Source organism: Anopheles funestus, chromosome 3RL (assembly GCF_943734845.2).
Source record: "Anopheles funestus chromosome 3RL, idAnoFuneDA-416_04, whole genome shotgun sequence".
NCBI classification, from domain to species: domain Eukaryota; kingdom Metazoa; phylum Arthropoda; class Insecta; order Diptera; family Culicidae; genus Anopheles; species Anopheles funestus.
This window is the reverse complement of record NC_064599.1, coordinates 13751790-13774027: the sequence shown is the minus strand read 5'-3', so window position 1 is coordinate 13774027 and position 22238 is coordinate 13751790. Positions and strand designations below refer to the sequence as shown.

The window sequence follows — 22238 nt, the reverse complement described above, 5'->3', positions numbered from 1 at the left end:
ACCAAAGTTTTGCCTTAATTAAACAAAAATTGTCTTTTAATTGTCTTTTGGACAGCTATACCACATTCGTGAAATTTATAACTTCCAGCAGACTGATAATTAAACAAGTCCTGTTATCTTCTTACTGTGGCATCATTAAAGTGGAACAAAGTGAGACCGCATAAATTATACAACCTTAATTGCTTTTGCTCGGCAAGCCGGAAACTCTTTTGTTCATGTGCTCGTTACTCAATTAATGCAAAACAAGTCGCCTAAATTTAATTTCATCATACTCGTAAGGTATCCAATATTTTCATTGCCATGAAAATGTCGCTGGGCTCGTATGTGCGCTACTCCTTTTTTCCCCCATTTTTCGAAGCGATGACGAGATGAGGTTCCGCTCAAAGACACAGAACGAACTGAAAAATTCAATTTATTTCCTCGCTCTTTTGGCAAAACATTTGCACAAAGCGTATGCCCACATGAAGCTGAAGATACGTGTTCGGTAGAAAGTGTTCCAAGGCGGATTCTTTCCTGCGCTTGTTGTTTGATTTGCCTTTTTTCTGGAATTGTCTCGTACATTTTCATTATATATTATTGTTTTGTTTGTCAAGCTTGATACATTGGTACCCGAAAGCACTCTCTACCTTTAATTCACTTTTACGCCTTTCATTATCTTTGGTAACAGTGTTGGATACTATGGAGGTGAATGCCTTTTTTGAAACTAATTTATTCTACGAGTAGACTGTTAAATAAGTCTGACGAAAGCGACTGTGAAATATTGGATCGCATGCGAAGTAACTCATGTTAACGAGTAAGTCATGAACAATATTTTGTGAACAATATTGTGAAGTGTATTCTAAACAAGGAATGACGATATTACAGTACATGCTTCAGAAAGGATACTTATGAGCGCATCTATGAGATTCCTCGATATGCCTCCAGCATATCAAAGACACAAACATTACATTAGTCTAGTCGTGTTTAGATTGCGGTTCGAAGTATCACTGCAAACAAAATTAGTGTTTTTGGTTATTTGCTGTTCACCAACGCTCGGGGAAAATTAAAAGTGTATAATGTTCGCAAATGAATTTTATTTGTTTTGCTTTACTTATTCTATGCTGACAGGTTTTTGTTGTAAATTGAACTGAACTTAATGTTTAACTTTAAACTTAAAGAGGAAGCATAACATACTAGTTCTTGTGGACTTTTATCAATATGATTTATTAGCAACAATATTATAACAAATTATAATAAATAATAGCCTTTAATAACCTTTAACTTAACTTTTTCGTTTCTTGCACTCACTCACTCATTGATAAGTGAAAAAGAAATTTGAAATATTGGTTGAATTTTAACTCGCTCTTCAGCATTTTATTAATTTTATCAACGCGATTATCTATGCGATAATCTACAAATTGAATAAGAGAACTTTATTCCAAAATACAAATGCTCATCAATGGAAAACTTTTAAATTGTCATTGTTGACAAAAGCAACGTCGATGACGATTGACAGGAGGGTGACAGCCGTGCGCGTGAAACGAGCCCGATTTACCAAACCCGAGTGCGCCTGCCGGTATGCACTCAGGAAGATGAGTGCTATGTCGATGACCGACAGGCGAAGGCGATGACCGAGGCGATGAGCGGGCGCGAACGAAAATAACAGTTTGTAGCAAAGAAACAACCGACAGATGAACACGTTAAATTTTTTAATTTTCTGCTTCTGCTGTTATCTCAAAACAATTGTAAAAGTGTAATAAAGAATATTAAAAAGCGCGAATTCGTAGTCGGATTATTTGTTGCCCTGTTGCGTTTGCAACATTTTAAAAAATTTAACTCAATTTACCCAGTTCGGTAGCCTTCTTGTGTCCTTACGAGTGGAAGCTATTTGCCACACATACGATAGAAGTACGGACAATTTCATTCTTGAGGAAAGTCGGAAGAAATTACAATCGCGTTTTCTGTGCGTAGTGTGCGTTGCTGGTTACCGCGATTCGAGTGATTATAAGATTCCTGAGGAAATTCGGAACATTTACTAATCGCGGAACGCTCGTGAAAACGGACAAAAATGGAGACTTCAACGATGGAGAACCAACAGCCTTGCACGATCTGTAATGCTGTTACGACCGATAAAATGGTCGCGTGCGACGCTTGCAACGACTGGTTCCACCTCGGGTGCGTAAACGAGGATGAAACCGTGTTTAATCGCGAGTGGCTGTGCAGGGTTTGTAAACCAAACCCAAACGAGGAAAGTATAGCAGCGTCCCCAGCGGTTGGAAGCCAGCCAGCCACGATGAAGGAGATCAGCCGGCTGTTCGAAGAGATCAAGGCGTGCATGGAAAAGTGTAACGCCCCGCAGAGCAGCAGTTCGATCGACGAAACGTGCGACGCGTGCAACCAATCCAGCAGGGGTGTGATGGTGAAATGTGATGAGTGTGCTCGGAAGATCCATCTAACGTGTATCGAAAACGACGAAACCACGCATGGAAGAGGATGGAAGTGCTCCAAGTGCGCGTCTCAGCCGGTGCCCATTCAGTCTAGTACGATCGTCACCATAATGGAGAGACTGTCGGCCATGGAACGAAAGATAGAGACGAACCGCAGCAGAGTTGAACCACGTGCGGCGTATGGATTTCCGCACCCTTGTTCTACCGTGTACGACCACACTCACTTCACCAACGAAGGAGAGCTGACGCGGAGCCAGGCTTCCGCAAGAAAGGTAGTAAGTGGTAAGCTGCCTATCTTTTCAGGTGATCCCGATGAATGGGATATGTTTTTCGCATCATTTGAGGAATCAACCCGGCTTTGCGGCTATAGTGATGGGGAAAATATGCAACGCTTGCGAGAAGCGTTGAAAGGCCACGCGTTGAAGGCCGTGAAGCGCCGTCTCTACTACGGAGACAACCTGCCTGAGGTTCTCGAGACGCTGAAAACAATGTACGGTCGACCAGAGCTCGTTATCGGCACGCTTCTCGATAAAATCCGCCATGCACCGTTACCTAAAATGGAGAAGCTAGAGACTCTAGTTGAATATGGGCTCGAAGTAGAGGAAATCTGTGCAACAGTCAGGAAAAGTGGCGTGGAAAACACGTATGATGGTCCTCTGCTCGAGGAATTGGTAGCTCGCCTCCCAGCGGTACTTCGTCTGAACTGGGGTATGCACTGCGAAACCCTTCCGAGCACCACTCTGGCACAGTTTGCGCAATGGATGACGAAGGTGAGAAACGGAGCGTTAAGAGTAAGTCCTAGATCCACTTTGCGCGAGGAAAAGCGGGTCCTGAAACACGTCAACGTTCACTCGCAAAATCCAACAACGACTCAGCCTCGACAGAAGGTTGTGGTGACGAGTCCAGCTCAAGCTGAATCGAGCCAAGGTGGTTCGAGAAAATGTGCGTGCGATGAAGAGTGCAACCGGCTGACTGAATGTGATGCATTCCTGCGCATGAGTGCAGAGAATCGCTGGAAGTACGTCACAGAGCATCACGTGTGTAAGTGCTGCCTACGACGACATCAAAGCCAGTGCCGACTACAGCAATCCTGCGGAAAGGTAGGATGCTCGAAAAAGCATCACACACTACTCCACAGCTACCACAGCGAAGAACGGGCTGGCAAGTACGAAACGAACAATTCTCATTTTTCAGAAACGGTTCGCGAGGTGTTGCTCCGATACGTTCCTGTTACGCTACGAGGCCCCGGCCAAGAGGTGAACGTGATCGCGCTGCTAGATGAAGGATCGTCGGTTAGCCTGATGGAACACGCCCTAGCCAAGAAGCTCGGCATAAGCGGCAAGCCGAAACCTCTTTCCCTTAGCTGGACCGGAGGCAAGCAACGCGACGAGCCGGAGTCCATTGAGGTCAGCATCAACATTTCGGGCATTGGAGAACAAGACCGTCAGTTTGAGGTCCCAGCAATTCGCACGGTCCGTAATTTAGGGTTGCCTACTCAGAGCCTTGATATGGATCAGTTTGGGGAAAAATATCAGCATCTGTCTCAGTTGCCAATACCATCGTTTGATGCTGCAGCACCACGGATTTTATTAGGTATGGATAACTATCATCTAACCCGTCCTCTTAAAACCGTAGAAGGCTATATCGATGAACCGGTCGCCACAAAAACGCGCCTCGGATGGGTGGTATCCGGACGATGTGACGTAAACAGACATGTTCCAGGGAGACCCGAAATCATATCATCGCACCGAGCGCGGCTTCGTGACTGCCGTGATACCGAGGTAAGAAGCGATAACGCTTTAAAGGGCCAGCTTTCCCCAGAAGAACCTCGGGGTGTATCTCACGAGGTCATCCGGTCCAAAGACGATGAACAAGCCTTGGAACTGCTAAGCAACAAAACAAAACTAACGGGGGGTAGATACACTACGGGGTTATTATGGCAATATGACGACACAGTTCTTCCAAAAGGCCGATCCCTAGCATTGAAGAAAATGGAATGCCTCGAGCAGAAGATGAATAGGGACAAAAATCGCCGTGACGTCATGAATACCAAAATGAAGGAGGGCTACGTCCGCTTGCTAAACCCTGTAGAAAAGCTTTCGAACTATTCACAGGCATGGGTCCTGCAACGTTTTCGTGAACGAAGAATTGTGATCGCAGCAAACATCTCTGAGATGTATCACCAGGTCTGTATCAATGACGAAGACCTTCAAAGCCAACGATTCTTGGCAAATGGAGTAACGAGCAAGCCGAACCGGATGACTACATTACGCTTCGAATGACCTTCGGAGCATCCTTTTCGCCAAGATGTGCTCTATACGTGAAGAACGTCAACAGGAATCGATTCAGAGAATGCATAACAAATCACCTCACCTTGGAGCCCAGTTCAACACCAAATAAGGTTCTAGGCATGTGGTGGGGAGTACTGTTTACCTGCCTCACGGTGCTCGCGATACACATCAAAACAGTCCCCTCATTGTCGACCAGTTCGTGCATCATAGCGATACGAAACTTCATTGCTCATCGCGGAACGCCAGTCGAAATCTTGTCTGATAGAGGGACTGAATTTGTCGGTGCAAGTAGTGATCTCCGAGAGGCCCTAAAAGAGGTAAACATGAATGAGATGATCGAAATGGCCTTACCGGACACAAAATGGAGCTTCAATCCGCCAGCGGCACCGTATTTCGGGGGGGCTTGGCAACGACTAGTCCAGACGGTAAAACAAACTCTACGCAATATCGAGTTTATGAGGCAACCGACGGACGCTATATTGAACAGCTGGCTGATCGAAGTCGAGCACATCGTGAACGCTCGTCCGTTGACTGATGTGCCAGTTGATAGTGAGGAAGATGCCCCAATAACACCTAATCACTTTCTTTTAGGGTCGTCGGCTGGAGTAAAACCCTTCGTTACACTTGACGATTCACCAGATACGATACGCAACAATTGGAAAACGTCGCAAATCTACGCCAACATGTTTTGGCGAAAATGGGTAGCAGCCTACCTTCCTACCCTTACCCGAAGGACGAGGTGGTACCAGCCACGTCAACCACTGAAAGAAGGAGACGTAGTCCTGATCATCGACGAAAATCTGCCACGAGGTTGTTGGCCCAAAGGTCGGATAATCCGCGCGATACAATCCAAAGACGGAGCAGTTCGGCGAGTACATGTGCGTTTGGCAACCGGAAAAACATGCGAACGACCGGCGGTTAAAGTAGCAGCTATCGACATCGACCAACGAGGAAGTGTTTCAACAAGCTGAAACACTGGGGGCCAGTGTTGACAAAAGCAACGTCGATGACGATTGACAGGAGGGTGACAGCCGTGCGCGTGAAACGAGCCCGATTTACCAAACCCGAGTGCGCCTGCCGGTATGCACTCAGGAAGATGAGTGCTATGTCGATGACCGACAGGCGAAGGCGATGACCGAGGCGATGAGCGGGCGCGAACGAAAATAACAGTTTGTAGCAAAGAAACAACCGACAGATGAACACGTTAAATTTTTTAATTTTCTGCTTCTGCTGTTATCTCAAAACAATTGTAAAAGTGTAATAAAGAATATTAAAAAGCGCGAATTCGTAGTCGGATTATTTGTTGCCCTGTTGCGTTTGCAACAGTCATAATCAATATAAATATAAATACTTTCTGAGTAGAGCGAATGTGAAGCAAGAAGCGAAGAGAAGAAATATATTCGCTAGCCTAAAAGTGACTCGCTTGAAGAGGTTTCGCTTTAGTATCATATTTCCTTTGGGGCGTGGATCAAAATATCAACCAGGTATCTGGACTAAAGCTTGTATGTACGTTGCACAACATTATGGGTGTGAAACTGTTTGCCTGAACTCGCTCAAAAACTGAAACAAATAGAAGGATTAACCGTAATGTACAAATGAAGAACAGCAATAACCACTGCATGTTGGAAACAGAACACATAGGAAAGGATAAAGCTTTCAAGAATTTAAGCCGATTACTGAAGTATAAATCACGTTTTATCTAGATGAAGCACTTTAAACGGGGATGATAAAGCACCACATCTTGAAGGCCCTTTTATTCAAGTAGCTTGGTGAACAGAAATGTTATTTTGTTTTGTAGCCAGCAGAATTTGTTGCTTTTGCTTTCTAACGCTTTTGCAGATACGAAAAATTCATTCTTCAAATAGAAATTTTTTATTACGATAAGATGATGTAGGACATCATCATTTTACAAAGTGATTGTAACTAATTTACACAACTGAAAAAATAAATAAAACGAACAACAAGAATGATATATGAGATTTGAGTGGTGACCAGCAATAAAGAGTGCTCAATCAAAAAGGCAAAAAGGAAAAGATAAAATGAAATGACAAAACACGTTTATTTTACAATGTGACGGAAAAGTTAATTCGCTACAACAGCTCGGGACTATAATCTGAAATATTTGAAATAATAGGTTGAAATAAATCAACCGATATCCTTTGGAGGTAAAGGCAATGTCACATGCCTAAACAGGACATCCTTTGCTGTACCACATTCAGGAGGGAAAGCGTTTTGAAATAAGCCTTATGTTGGTTAAAAATGGTGAGAAAAATCATCTGTTATCCATTTCTTCCCCATGCAAAGCGGTAGACAGCTTTGTTACCTGGTATTGCATATCGAGATAAAGGAACATTTATTTTACAATCTGTTCTTGGTGTGGTTCAGCAAAGAAGACCTTTTTTAAGAAAGGAACAAACATTACAAGGAATAAAAAGATAGATAAATCTTTGTTGATACGTACCATGACGGGTGTTTCAGATCGGTGATCATGCTTTGCCCCATTTTACTTAATTGCATCTAAGACGAGTGAAAGATCGGTAATGTCGTTCGAAGTACATCGGTAGCTAATTGCTACATAATTACCCGCGTTTTTCCTTTGCGATTGGATTGCAAATAAATTGTGTACGACTTACGTTGCTTCTTGCATCGGTAGTGATTAATTCTGTAACGGTTGGCCACTTTTCTCATGTTTCCAGTGAGCAATGTGCTTTTTGTAGCTTGATTAAGCGATTTTAACACAGCGATACCAAACAACGTTTCTTTGTTTTTTACGATCAGTAGCAATGGGCAGCCCGGTAGCTTATGTTCTCTTCACATTGATTGATATGCTTTTGTGAGCAGTTAGTTCTTAATGAAGCACAGAAGAAGATACACTTAATTAGGGATAATATTCAGGGGAGTACTCTGCATATGGATAGAACAGAATGTCATTGCTCTAGTACAATTATTTAAAAAATGTTATGGAAATTCAAACTTTTTAAAGATGAAAACTATGGAACTTTTTTAAATTTCAATGAACTATATCTTCATCTAATTGAATTTGTTTAAACCTGTTCACCACATGTGCTTCAATTAAGCAGCACAGTTTTTTTCGAAACACAGTTTTTTTAACACACTTTTGGAACACTTTAACACATCACAGAACACACATTTTTTTTACTTCCTCAATATAGGACACTACTTCTCGTTCTTGCATGATCCGTACCGGTAATGTCAACCGTCTGTTACGGTTAGTAGGCCAGCCTCATACGACACAAAACATACAACCAGCGAACATGCATCGAGTTGTACTAAAAAGATCCAATATTGATTGAACGAGGCACATGCACACCATCCATGCGCTGAGAGAATGTTGGTGAGAAAATCTGACATTCATTCAGAGAATGGTTTGAGTGAGATGAGAACGTTCATGGTAGAATAAGAGAAAACATTCCAGTTGTCCAGATTTGAAATCAAAAACCGTTTATTTTTAAAAGATCTTTTTCACATTTTCCGGGTTTGTAGACTATGAATGTTGATTTTATGTGCTTTAACAAGTAAATGTGAAATGAATGTCATTTAAATTCGAATTGTACATTTCATTAGCAACATGCCTGGTTATGCTTCCTCGTGAGGGTTTTTCTAAAATTCATAAATTTATTCTATTTGATAAAATTGTGAAGCAGTGTGTGACAACATTTACACCAGTTTATCATAATATTGCTGCATAATAATAAACTATCGGTGACTTGCAAAGATTCCCAATATTGAACGAAACAAGATGGGATTAAAAGATTGAACAGCAAATATAAACCCATTTTTTCCATCAAAGCTCGCTTTTCCTCTACCCCTTATTAGCATAATCGTTTGCATCCAAAGTGGTTTGCAATTGATTTCGAAAGGAAATCCGTCGAAGTTCAATTAATGTAGACAAAGGGCGCCTTTAAAGAATGTTTCAGCGAGCGCGCTTGTACGATGAGATTTTACACAGCTTTTGACTTTGGATTAGGGATGAAAATCAACAAAAGAAGTGTGAAAGAGTTTTTCGCCCTTGTTTATTGAACATGACTTTCCGATTTGCATAACAGAGCGAAAGGCTTTACGGTTACCTTTCGCTCCGGTTTCTTCTTATGATTGGGTAGGTTCTTTTTAGAATAAGAAATTCTTTTCTCAAATGCTCTGTTGTATGGTGAAACTAGTTATGGTGAGTTTTGCGGCAAAAAGTTAAAAAGTAACTTTATCCCTGTGAAAACGTTTTTCTTGAAATTTAATTTTTATAAAATTTGAAGTAAATCATCTTCAAGGCATGTATATTCCAGCATGTACAAAGGAGCAGGAGGAAGATCGAATGCTTGTATCAAAAGAGTAACTTTTCCATTTTTGTTATGTTTATAACGTATATTACGCGCACAACCCAGTCTTATCTATTGACCGATCAATTCACTTAAGATTTTATTTCGCATTTTTGTCGTCTTTGTAAGCTCTTGCTGCAGAGAACCATTTGACTGTTGTCTTGTTTTCATGATATTGCATACGATTGCTCTCAACACAGAAAGAATCAAGGGTCGAAATAATTTATAGGCTTTTACTGATGAAATTGAATTTGATCCGAAAGTGCAGTGAAAGACAAACGAACGGAAGGCCCAGTTCGAGGTGAATTCTGTGATTGCCGTCATGTGAATGAAGTACATATGCGACCGGAAAAATCATTCTGGAGCACGTAGAGTCGAAATTGCATATTGCGACGATACTGAAGCCATCGCGACCGTGCACCTTTTGGCTGTTCGATACCGATCGCTCCAAACTCGTCGCATTCAATATCTATCTTGAGTGTGAAACGAACAATACGATACCAACTGATAATTAAACGCCAGAAATTGCTTAAATCTTGGTAATATTAAAAAAGAATCCTCCAAAAACCGAATTCAGTAGAAGTCTATGAGACTTATCTGAAAATACCCATTGATACATAAAACGATTATATCGATGTGTGGTAAAGCCGCGTTAATAACTGAATGCCAATAGCAAGCACTAAAATAACATATGAGTTTCGGGTGGATTTGAGTGATAGGCTGCATTGTTGACACGTCGGATTTCTATCCCAGTTATGCTTTCATAATTCTTGACAAGGGTTCATTTTGTTGGCGTTTCTGTTTGGTCAGCTTGCCGACGAAAGCTGTTGAAAACAACAGTTGGCATGTTGGAGGTGCGATTGCTGAAGGATATTTTAGGATGAATCTGATGAGACACAATCGTTGTTGGGACAGAGCATTACGACGGAAAGGTTTTGCTTGTTGGTATTTTATTCTTGCGAGATAAAGCTTTTCTATTTTATATGTATTTTCCGTGGTGTTTGATAAATTTTCCCTCTGAATACGATGTATCCTGACACTTTATTCAATTTATACCAATTTCAAAATACTTAAACTTATTAAATAATAAACAAAACCTTCAAGAACAGAACACACTTTAAGCAAAGGTTGCATTATGGTTTTTATCCAATTAGCTCCTTTAAAAGATTTCAGCAAATTTCATCCATATTCTTGATGGGTTTTTGTTTTTCAATCGGATTGATTACCATATGTTTGCATCAGTTGTTGAGCTTAAATTTCGCAAATGAATGAGTTCTCGTGCAACTACGCCGTGTCAATCGGTGGAAAAATATGCATGAAGTTGATTGTAAATCCCGATGATTAAATGCAGCTGCCATTGTTCCCAGTCCGGAACCATTTAATGAGACATTATTTGCTATCATACACTGATCGATATTTACGCTTAAAATTTCTCGTATATTTTAACCGTTGTTGATCTATTGGAAGCAAATGAAGAGAGGGATGGAGTTTAAACGGACTTCCGGGTTGGTGCAAAAGCTTTTTGAGTTGTATTTATCAACAATTTCAGCAAAAACTGTAGTGAAATCATTACATGCTACACTGAAACATGGTAGTAAATACAACCAAACATTAAATTCAACTCTTTGCATTACTTTCCACGAACCAAGTTAACTGGGAAAAGAACTAGTCAACAGAGAATATGTTCGGTACATCGGTGGCATCATATCGGAAAAATGCAATCTATATGATAATTATGCTAGTACCCGCCATCAAATGCCACTGCTATGATGTGCTGTGATATCATCGTTGAATGACATCACAGGTCATACCGTCACAAAATGAGAATGTAGATGTAATACCAGAACGATTGGTCATTCATTCATACATAATATTAGCCAATTCAACAAAAAAGCGAATATGATAGAAATGGTGACATCAGTTCATTTCGCTTCAAAGTTAAAAAAAAATATTACTTATATTTCGTTTCAAAGAAATTGTTTCATTCTTTAGGAAAAGTTTCATCGAAAAAATGTTTAAAATAAAATACGGTAAAGGCCTTATGAATTTCAACCCATTTAATCAACTTGAGCTTATCCTGTAATAAATTATTTGATCACATGTGATCCTCTTCCGTGAATGTAAAAGTTAAAGCTAACCGTTCGATAAGAGTGCAACACTGCAGTCACGCTGAAGTTAGTCACGTTAACGCCATTTCTACACGTACTAAAATGCTGTTGCACTACAGCAGGATGCAACACAAAATCACGCCTCAAATGCCGGAACTAAACACGTGCCATTTCGGAAACCAAAGTGCACGGTGACCGATAGATAGCGATCGGGGTATATACACGTGCTGTTAATAGCCGTTCGAAAACCAACACATAACGAATATGGATACTGCAGCGTAATTTTGAACCCTTATCACATGGTGACCCCAGGAAGAGAGTTTCGATTTATTAAACATGAAATACGTGCTATTTAGGCATCAAGTTTAAATGATTCCCTTACAGACATTCTTTATGTTGCAAGGCTGATTGCAGAGTGAAATTAATCAAACCTGCCGGGATATTGAAATAATTCAATGAAAAAAGAGTACAGCCATGCCATGCTTTGTGTTGATTGTATGTTCTGCTTCAGTTCATCTTCATTCTGTTGAAAAGTTTCGGGTAGATTGTCTATTAGAGCCTTTTTTCTCAACCAGTCCGGTCAATGATGTTGTTTCGTTGAATGAATTCATACTTTTTGTGCCTATTTGGGTCATGCACAAAATGATACACTACACATGCAGTGACTGAAACCGTCCAGACAAAGAGCGACTCTTTCAAAAGAGTTGGAAGAAATCCAGGTTTATTTTTAATTTCCCAATGAAAAGTCCATTCCTCATTTTTCCGCTATACATAAACTGGGTTCTATTGAGAAAAGAATGTGAATGTGTCCATACAACTGAGTAATGTTTTTCGAGTTGTAGAACAAGGTTTTTGTAAATGTATCAAAATGACCATTGCTTCGTGTTGAAGGCATCTCTTGTTTTAACACTGATAAATCAAACATTTTATAAAAAAAATCTGTTGGCAAGCAATCAATTGCCACGTGTGTTTGGGGTACTGTTTGAATCAATTTGTTTTAAATATAAAAAAAGTTGTGAAAATTAAAAGAAAAACTATATTCCAACCGTAGGTAAAATATCTAATTTGTGTAAGCAATATTCTCCATTCATTTATCGGTCCATCACATGAGTGATAAAGTTTGGCTTGAAGTTAATAGAGATAAGAAATATAACATTATTGCTCATGAACAAATGTTTTGCTAATTGCATGCACATGTCGAAGCAACAAATCTTCATTTAAGCGCAATAAATCAATAACAAGCAGCTAAATGGATTACGACGCGATAACCATACTTGCCGCCTGTTGAAAGATGGATTAACGCTGAAATTGAATTGATGGTGGCAACCATGTTGGATATAATTACAATTGATCCATTTATTGCATAATGTAGCATTCTACAAATTTTATTAATATGACTGCAAAATGGATGAATTGAATTTCCTAAATGTACATTTCATAACAATAAAAAGTATTGAATTACACAGACTGCAATCAAGCAACTGCATAAAATTGTTTTCCTGGAAAGTTTATATGTTTGGTTATCAAGTTAAAATAGTTCGCTAGGGTTGAGCTTCTTAATGACTGCAGGTGTGCTCTAATTTCTGAGCAGACAGCTAGACAAAAAATACAAATTTTCCACTTGAACAGGAAAGAAAATATCAACCTTCCGTCGTCTAGTTGGGAAAATCCGCATTGCATACTCAATAAATTCGTAAACCTACAAGCAATAATCCCGCACGAGCTGCAGCTGTGAGTATTCTGCGAGGAACAGAATTGTAACCTTCCCCAGAATATCCTTCGAGAAAATGGACACGATCATCGGATGAAGCGGGAACAATGCTTACTAAAATACCAATTTCAAAGGGAAACAACCCTCAATTATTAAAACCTAACATATTAGTTTGTTTGCTATTACCTTCCAATGGATTTTATGAACACATCTGCCTTCTACCTAAACTTCTTTGTTGGTTAAAACCTGAGGAGATTTCAGTGTAAAACATTATGAATTTGACATAACTGATTGCTTTTTCAGACAGTTTAAAAAGCAAAAATATAGATTTGGTCAATATTTTACCATTTTTTGTGATACAATGAAGGATATGTTGTCATCTTCAACACTTTTGTAGGATTTGTACTCTCAAGCACCTTTTGTTTCAACTTGTTTTAATTCGTAATGCATGCTGCATGTTATCGATTGAGAGCAGGATCGTGTTTTCACAAAGTTCTTTGACAAAAATCCCATAAAAATGTTGTCAAACTCAACTTTTACAAACCTCCCGGAGAAGGTGTTACATTAGAAATGAAAACGGAAATTGCTTCGGTATCGGAAACTACGGCTTGATTGCGGTTCAATTTAAGATCTTTCGTCAGCACGTCAATTCTTTTTATGGTGATTTGTTACCTGGTGTTTTGTCGCCATTTCACCCAAAAACTACACAAGCGGTACAGCTGCGGTACGGGGAATCTACATTGACAATCCGACCTTCCGCCGAATGGCATCCGAAAACGACTTTCAAATCATCACGTTGTCGTATTAACCGCTTTTCCGCAATTTGTTCATCTTGTCTACGGTTGTGGCATTTGGCCTTTCGCTCCAAAGTCTTCTTACGCCAAATTATCCGTATCCGTCCTTTTGGTTTTTAAGTTTCCTTTTTTGGCGTATCGCTTTTATCCATTTCCTATTTCGCCCGCATTTCGATTCAGCGTTATCCACCGCTACGTCGTTCCTGGATCGTAGATTAAGGCGAACTTGTGTTCTGCAAACATGACCAAATCTCCCGATTTAAGGTCAGAACAAGAAAAAGGAAATACGATGGGAAAATGTTTCAAAGCTTCTGTACACTTGGAGAAAGACGATTTAGGAAAAGTTTCCCTCACGTTCGCTGTGAAAGGAAATTCAACCGGAATTCTGTCCGAATACCAATATCAATTCCATCCCTCTCCGTCCCTTCCAAAATGATCCGAAATGGCGCTGAAATATACCACGACCATCTCCTTTTGCGATACAACTGCCAGCATGCTGTTTCTTGCGGAGTTGTGAGTTTTACGGCGCTCTCTTCTTTCTCAGCACTGACCACCAAGCCATTTTTGATGATGATGATGTTCAACTACGACTATTAGCTGGAAACGCATTCGGAAAAGCTAATGGAATATGGCACAATTCACAATAATGTTTCAGGAGTGGTTTGCTAGCTTTGACTACCAAGCGTGGAGATGAACTCGTTCTGATCATCTGCTCATACCAAATGTGTCGCATTTTATATTTACCAGTAACAAAACGAATTGGAAAGAAGTTCAAGTTTTGCATCCATTTTTGTAGTACCACGAATGTCACCGAAGTACCTTCACTGTGTTGAAACATCTCCAACACAGTGTGTACTTCAGGTGAACCATATATCCTTGGAAAATACACGAAACAGAAATAGCGTCCATTGTTTCATGTAGAATACTTTAGTATGTGTATCCTGTTTGAACATTAAAAACCATTCCGTTAAGGTGTGGAGTATTGTTGAGAGGATATACCCACCGAAACACACAGTTTTGCAGGCAGCAAGAGGTGAAAATAACTTGAGGATGGAACCAACCAAAAGAGAACCGGGAATTGCCACTTCAAAAGCATATTTTTCGTTTGGATTCTTCCCCTTTGCAGAAAACTGTCACAGACAACGGATTGTACTCCAGAAAGGGCTGGGAAAGAACGTGCAAACGGCGACGGTAGAAAGCGTCGGAGGAAGATTTTGTGTTTTATCTTTTTGTCCTTTTTGTGGTCAAATGCCTGCCGGTGGTGGACAAACGTTTGGACAGGATTTCGCGAGCATGACAAAAGCCACACCGACAACAAATCAAATACACTGAAGTTAGTTTCCGAGCGAAACAAACCACTCGAGTGACTTTTGTTTCCCTTTTCGGCGTTCTTTGTGCTGTGAAATCGTTTTCTTCTGGAGGGAGTTGGTTTGGAAATGGCTCGAAATGTAATCCAAATAAATATTTTCTAGTTTTCCTTGTTTTTGATGACATAACTTCACCAAAGCTGTGGAGTGAAATGTAAGTGTTTAAACATATTTGATCTTTTGTGTGAAATCAAGCTCTATTTTATTTCATTTCTATCACTATTCTATGGTAGAATTAGAGTACGGCTAAATACAACTTAAAAGTGGAATCGTCTACCATGAAAACTACAGACTCAACGAAACGAAATTTCGAATTGTGTATCAGAAGAACTTCACTATTAGATTGTCAATATGCGCATGTTCCTCTTTCCACGACTTTCAATTACTTCTCAAACTAGAGCTTACCGAAAGGCCTCTGATGTAGAGAACAATATAGTCATACGAGGACAAATCATGGTCCTACGGTTTTTTTATGTTGGTCTGTCTTCCTGTTGGAAATAAACAAGCGCCTGTTGCGTATGCTTTATTGGAATAGGTACCAACAACCGGATGGACTGAGAATATCACTCACTACGATGTCTAACGCATGATATTGCTCGATAAGGTCATTGGAATGCCTTTTTGAGTCGTATTGGAAACGTTATTAGCCAAGGTGTGTCATATTGAATTTTCACCATACTGCGAGTTGACTGCAATCAAAGATGCTGTCGTTGTTCCATCCCACAGGCTCATGTCGCTCTTTTTAACCCAACACCGAACAATGAACATTGATCCTTTGAAACTAACGAAGAATAATGTTAAAAATAAGTAATCTCCACGTACAACATACTTTTATCACTAGAATGAGTTTATTAATTACAGGCTTTTAAAAGCAACAATATTCTTCCGGCGGGTTTGCTGCTACGAAAGGATTGCGAATTACACACTTTGCCTTGTTTTATTTTTATTACATTGATCTACGATTATGACTCTTCCTGTTGGTTCAATGAATATGAATAGAATGAAGTATTCATACATAATACTCCAATGATCGTAGTTATGATTTCAAATCGAAAGAATTCCAATAGCTCTGAGTTCATCCTTACATGTTTTTTTTTATTCATAAAGAACGGCCTGGCCGTATTGCTATCCTTGCGTGTCGTTGGGAGACCATTTAGTAAGATTGTCCGATTGCATGAAGTACGGACCAGTTATTGCCTTAAATGACTCCATGAGAAGCGTTCGATCGAAACATTTCATCCTGGGCAATCGTTATTGATTCCAGAAATTATTCCTGCAAGCTGTTGATGCTCGATAGTGTTCGTGATTGCTGATGCTATTGGAGTAACTCTTGCAAAGGGTGTGCTTTCTTGAGTGCTACACAAGAGCGATGTCGATGTGCGATGTAATTTATATGATAATTTGACGATACAAGACACCACGCCCTTGAGGCTGGCAATGAAAATGTGCTCGTTCGGAGAGAGAAACGATTGTTATTCTGTGCCAGTGCAAGAAAGTAAGGTTGACCGAGTTTTATTTGAAAGAGTTTAAATCGTGCATTGATGTAGTTTAGGTGGTGCATGCTTGTAACTAAATGATTCCTTAGGCGAATGAAACTAACTTCTTGTAGGGATCTCATGAGAGGCGAACAGTTGCCGTAATTATCCGTGAGCAAAGCGTCGTTTATAAATCTTCTTATACTCATTGTTCATTGTTTGGGTATAACTCATATTAACTGTTTAAAGATTGTCTCGCTTGTGTTGATGAATGTGCTCTGCCGCATTTTTTCCAGTACATAACCTCAATCAACTTCAATTCACGTTAGAAACGAAGAATGGCGTCAGGGAGGTTGCGTGACATGCCGCAAAAATGATGAACTTCTCCTTTTCTTCATTGTTACAACATGGCTGACGGAAAGGTAGCGAGGGAGCAAAGATAGTTTGTTTTGATTTATGGCAATGAAGTTCAGAGTATTGATTAATAGGATTCACATGCTCTGAAGCATTAAGGTAAAGTTGATGAAAGGTAACAATTCTGCTTACATGAGATTGAAAATACGCTGCTTTTAAATTAATCAGAAAAACTCGATTGTTAACAAATATAGGATTTTCGGCCAAAATCTGAAATAAGGATCCCCCTTTTCTTATCTGCGTGTAAATTTTCGTACAGGGTGGTTCGAAGGCTATGCAATGTGGCCACCGGTTGCATACTTTTCATATATTTTCATTCTAATTGCTTGTAATGGACAAGCGATCGGATTCGCTGGTTTATTCTCGAATACTAGATATACAATTAATCAGCGGGAATATGCTACGAACTGCAAAAAGTAATTTTTTTACAATTACAAATACATTGTAAGGGGATTTTCGCGTAGTGAAAAGTGATTTATTAATCGAGGAACCAAGTTCCATACCCTGTTTGTGAAACCATAAAAATTTCCTCATGTTTGAGCAATGTAGCAAAATTTATAAATGTGATATATTTTAATGCGAATTCGTTGCAATAAGTTTCTTTTCACTCATATAATGCTTTAAATTAAAAAAAGAATAAAAAATCTGAAAAAAATTTTAAAAAAATTTTAACTCGAAAAAATCATAAGGCTTACCCCTTACCATTTTTTTGAGAAATTTTGCAAAAAAAATTAAATTGATTTATTTTAATGCCAATTGGTTCAAATAAGTTTCTTTTCACTCAAATAATGCCTTAAATTGAAAAAGATTGAAAAATTGTAATAAAATAACAAAATAATCTATAAAATTGCCTATCACCTAGGCTCATTTTTGCACCAAATTTTGCCTATAACTCGGTCGGTATCCAACGGATCGCTAATCTTTAACCTGCGGTCGATAGATAGCACCAATGGCTACATTTTCTTCGTGGACGGCCATGCCCTCAGATGTCTGTGCCAGAAGTTATACAAGGAACCAAGTTCCATACCCTGTTTGAGAAAATGTAAAATTTTCTTCATTTTTGCACCAAGTTTTGCCTATAACTCTGCCGGTATCCATCGGATCGCCAATCTTTAACCTGTGGTCGATAGATGGCACCAAAGGCTACATTTTCTTCTTGGACGGCCATGCCCTCAGTTGTCTGTGCCGGAAGTTATTCGAGGAACCAAGTTCCATACCCTGTTTGAGAAAATGTAAAATTGTCCTCATTTTTGAGCAATTTAGCAAAATTTATAAATGTGATATATTTGAATGCGAATTTGTTGCAATAAGTTTCTTTTCACTCAAATAAAGCTTTAAATTAAAAAAGGAATGAAAAATCAGAAAAAAATTTTAGAAAAATTTTCCACTCGAAAATGTCATAAGGCTTACCCCTTACCATTTTTTTGAGAAATTTTGCAAAAAAAATTAAATTGATTTATTTTAATGCCAATTGGTTCAAATAAGTTTCTTTTCACTCAAATAATGCTTTAAATTGAAAAAGATTGAAAAATTGTAATAAAATAACAAAAAAATCTATAAAATTGCCTATCACCTAGGCGCATTTATGCTTCAAATTTTGCCTATAACTCGGTCGGTATCCAACGGATCGCCAATCTTTAACCTGCGGTCGATAGATGGCACCAACTGCTACATTTTCTTCTTGGACGGCCATGCCCTCAGGTGTCTGTGCCTGAATAAAAAAACACTCAACCTTCACAATTACGAATGCGAACCACCCTGCATGAAAAATAGTCACTCAGGTGAGTGACCGGGAGAGGGTAGGTCCATATTTCAGACCATAGCCCAAAATTCATCCAAAAATTACTCGAAATGCTTCTTGGGTTTTAAAACCGTAAACAAACCTTGCACGAAAAAAGTTAAAGAACCTTGAAGTCGCACCAGAATCGCAAAATTATTTTGTAAAATTGAGCTACTATTGCAGCGTTCGCAAACGCGATAATTGCTCAGCATGTAGTGACGGGTATAAAAGGAAAGAATGAGAAAGCTATTTTCATTGGAATCTAAGCACTATCATTATGTACAACTTTTCCGTCAAATCAATATGTAGAATTTGAACAATTAAATACTCTTAAGAAAACTGTTTCATAAATGTGACATTATACAATATTCGCCGAGTTTCTCGTAGCCCGCAATTAAACAGAAGATAGTTAGTTTTTCACAAACTCTATATTAATTAATGATAAAAGTAATTGAAGGCGATGTTCTTTTGGACGTGTGTTGAAAGTATCACGCCGTCCTTAAAAATGTCGGAAATGCAAATGATGTCAAATAATTCGAGCAGTTTAAAACACATGTAAAAGACAACCTTGTATTGCTGTCGGTTTTGTAGTTATGTGCTTTATTCTTCCCCATTTCATTTCTATCTAGCCGATACAACGTAAAGTTTGATGGGAATCGTCTAAAATTAATTCAATTTTTCTTAACTTTTCTCATTCCCGTTCAGAATCTCGATAATCTTGAAATGGTGGGCCACAAAGGAAAGAGACAAACGAATCAGCAATGCAGAACAGTTGACATGGCCGGCAGTTAGCGGCAGAGTTGGCTCGCCAGTTTTTCTTCCGCAATCTGTACGATCTGGATTCGGCACAATTAAGAATCTGATTGCTGGTGGCTTCTGTCCTCTGAAATTGGCGTGAGAAATTCAATTTCGTAAACTTTGCTTATGCAAAGGCTATTCTTTGTTTGTTGCGCAAAGCGTTGCTTGACGGAGATGGAGAATTTTGCATGATTTGTTTTCGAAGAACTGCGCTTGTGAGGAAAATGAAAAGAATCGCTACATTGCATCCTAGCTTCTCGACCGAATAGTTCCGTTGGTTTTATGCTGAACAAAGAATATGAACTAGGTATTAAATATTTTAAATTTCCCTACCAACAAAACCTTTACCTGGCAAATTAGTAACTTTTCGATCGTAGTCGCCACACAATGCCGTGTGATTGTCATTTGCCTTCAATGCATGTGCTATCCCTTGTTCAATTGCAAAATATATCGTCTTCCTGCAGCGCCAAATATCTGTTGAAAAGTCATTGCATCGACCACAATACTCAAATTCATCGCCAATGCAATAATCCATCATTCTCGTCATGTGTCACTGTCGCTTCACATCTGCGGGCGTCAGCGGTTCTGTGGCACAGGTCTATCATAACGGAGTCATTTGCTTAACCTTTGCTTTCACTTGTTTGATAGATGAGACTTTATTCAATGAACGCGATCCAAATACCTATGCCATGGATGCATAGCTTCGTTACAGTTGCTGTTATTTTACTACACAAATATTGATATCGAACTTACCGCAATTGTTTGAAATAATTCTTTTATACCATTGAGCATCAACAATGGATTTTAGAAACATACCGTCGTTGTATCGTTCAAATAAAAAGTTACACTACTTTTTGAACCATTGAAAATGCGATATCTACAACTAGAAACTATATTGATCCATTCTTTCTATTCCGAGAAGGCTATCGCAATGATGACAATATAAACGAATTTTCCAATACCAACATAATTCGATCCGTTCGCTTTCTACGTAGCTGATACAAGAGGCATATGAAAAGAGGAAAAATAGAAATTGTTGAAAATACAGAAATGGGGAGACTATCAATTCCACGATTGAATTTAATGCATCTCTAGGACCTAACATTGTTTCACAAACATTGGTCATGGGATGCATTGCCTAAGGTTATACAACTTGTGTACGTGGTTACACAGAAGGAAAGAATTCCCCGTGTTCTTTAATGTTTTAAGGTATTTGTTTAGGTCAGTTTTGTTACGGCAGAACTGCGAATGGAATAAAAATGTTTGAAAATACCAATGACAAAATGTGGTACTATACTAATTTAACTCTAAACGTGTTTCTCTTCATTCGAATTAAGATGTAAGAATAAAAAGCTGAACTCGAATGGTAAAATGTAAGAAAAAAGGTCTAACCGAAGACAAGTCACTCAAGATATAAATCATTTACTAAATGTGCGTCTGCTCACCGATCTAACAGAGGGATCATGAATAATTTATACAAGAGTGAAGATGACCAGATCCGTGCTAACCAAACGGTTCCAGAAGATTATCTGACCTGACCTAAAGCTATTACGAAAGTTAAGGTCAATGTGGTCGTTTTGACATTGAACCGTTGCATGCAACGGATTGGAAGCATCGCTTGTATTTTCTTGATGAATTATTGCTGACACATCGGGAATGACGAACAAATCTCCACTTCTTGAGGGTTGACTGCGATGTGTCGATATTCTTTCCAATGTCGAATCACGTTCATTTTGCTACATTCGCCACAATCCACCCTGGAGCATCATATGCTTTGTTTGAACATAGCTCATTTAGAGAGTAAAGCTCAACAGGATACGACTCTCAAGCTGTGTGTTTGTAGATTTTTTTCCTCGCAAACTATTCACAGAACATATCATAATTAACAGAAACCACGAAAAAAAACATAGAAATTTAGAATTTCATAACGAATCAATAATACCTATTATTTATTAAATTATTTATTTAAAATTATTTTATATTTTACATTGAACTTTGAACACTTCGTTTTATGCATAGGATTCAAATTCACATTATTCAAGTACGGCAAGATTAGAGAAAATTGACGACAAAAACTGTTTAAGAGGAAGATTTACATATCTTCCGAGGAATTATCGCGAAAAAGGAATCACATAATGGTTATATTGATAAAAACATATTTCGTAGATTGCTGGCAACAAAAGCACTAACCACAACACAAAAGAGTATTGCAATGTTTTGCAAACCACAGAACGATAATTACTGCTATGTATTTTCAGCTTAAATTTCTTCAATTACCTCTCCGCAGCGTATGACATCAGAAGAACGTTAAATAATCCCGATCGTGGATGCTTTCCCCGAAACCCAAATTTCATACGTTTGTCTCATCCATTCTCAACGGAGCAACTGCTGAGCTGCTTATTCTGCACGACAGCCTGGCTGCTCGCATGTCACGTAAAACTTTATTTATTCTCTCCGACACACATGACGTGCTAATGTATGGCACATTCCTTCGAAGCAATTGACGAAACTTTGTGTTACATCAATTATCGCCGTAATTACGTTAAGTTTAATGGGATACATGGACGAAATAGCATTTGTTGTTCAACCGTGAAACCGGTGGTGTTACACAACAAATTCCCTTACAGACACGCTTCTTTGGATGAGGGTAGCTCAGGTGTAAGGAGACAGAACGGTACACTGCAGGGCTTATCTGCTTTTGTCGCTCTTTGGTTTAAAATATGGCATCAACCTGTGTTTAGGG

General features: G+C 39.0%; 1 protein-coding gene across 2 annotated transcripts in view; it reads right to left on the bottom strand.

Moving 5' to 3' along the window:
- Positions 1 to 8182, bottom strand: part of LOC125769986 (glutamate receptor 1-like) — a 31352-nt gene extending 23170 nt beyond the window's left edge. Inside the window, exons 1-2 of one of the 2 annotated variants that reach the window (XM_049439110.1) lie at positions 7923 to 8182; positions 7179 to 7621 (exon numbers count right to left, since the gene is read on the bottom strand). The gene's annotated coding sequence lies outside the window, so the exon portion shown is untranslated. Of the gene's footprint in view, positions 1 to 7178 lie in introns of both variants that reach the window. The other variant, XM_049439109.1, reaches the window with a different exon arrangement.
- Between the last annotated feature and the right edge of the window lie 14056 nt (positions 8183 to 22238).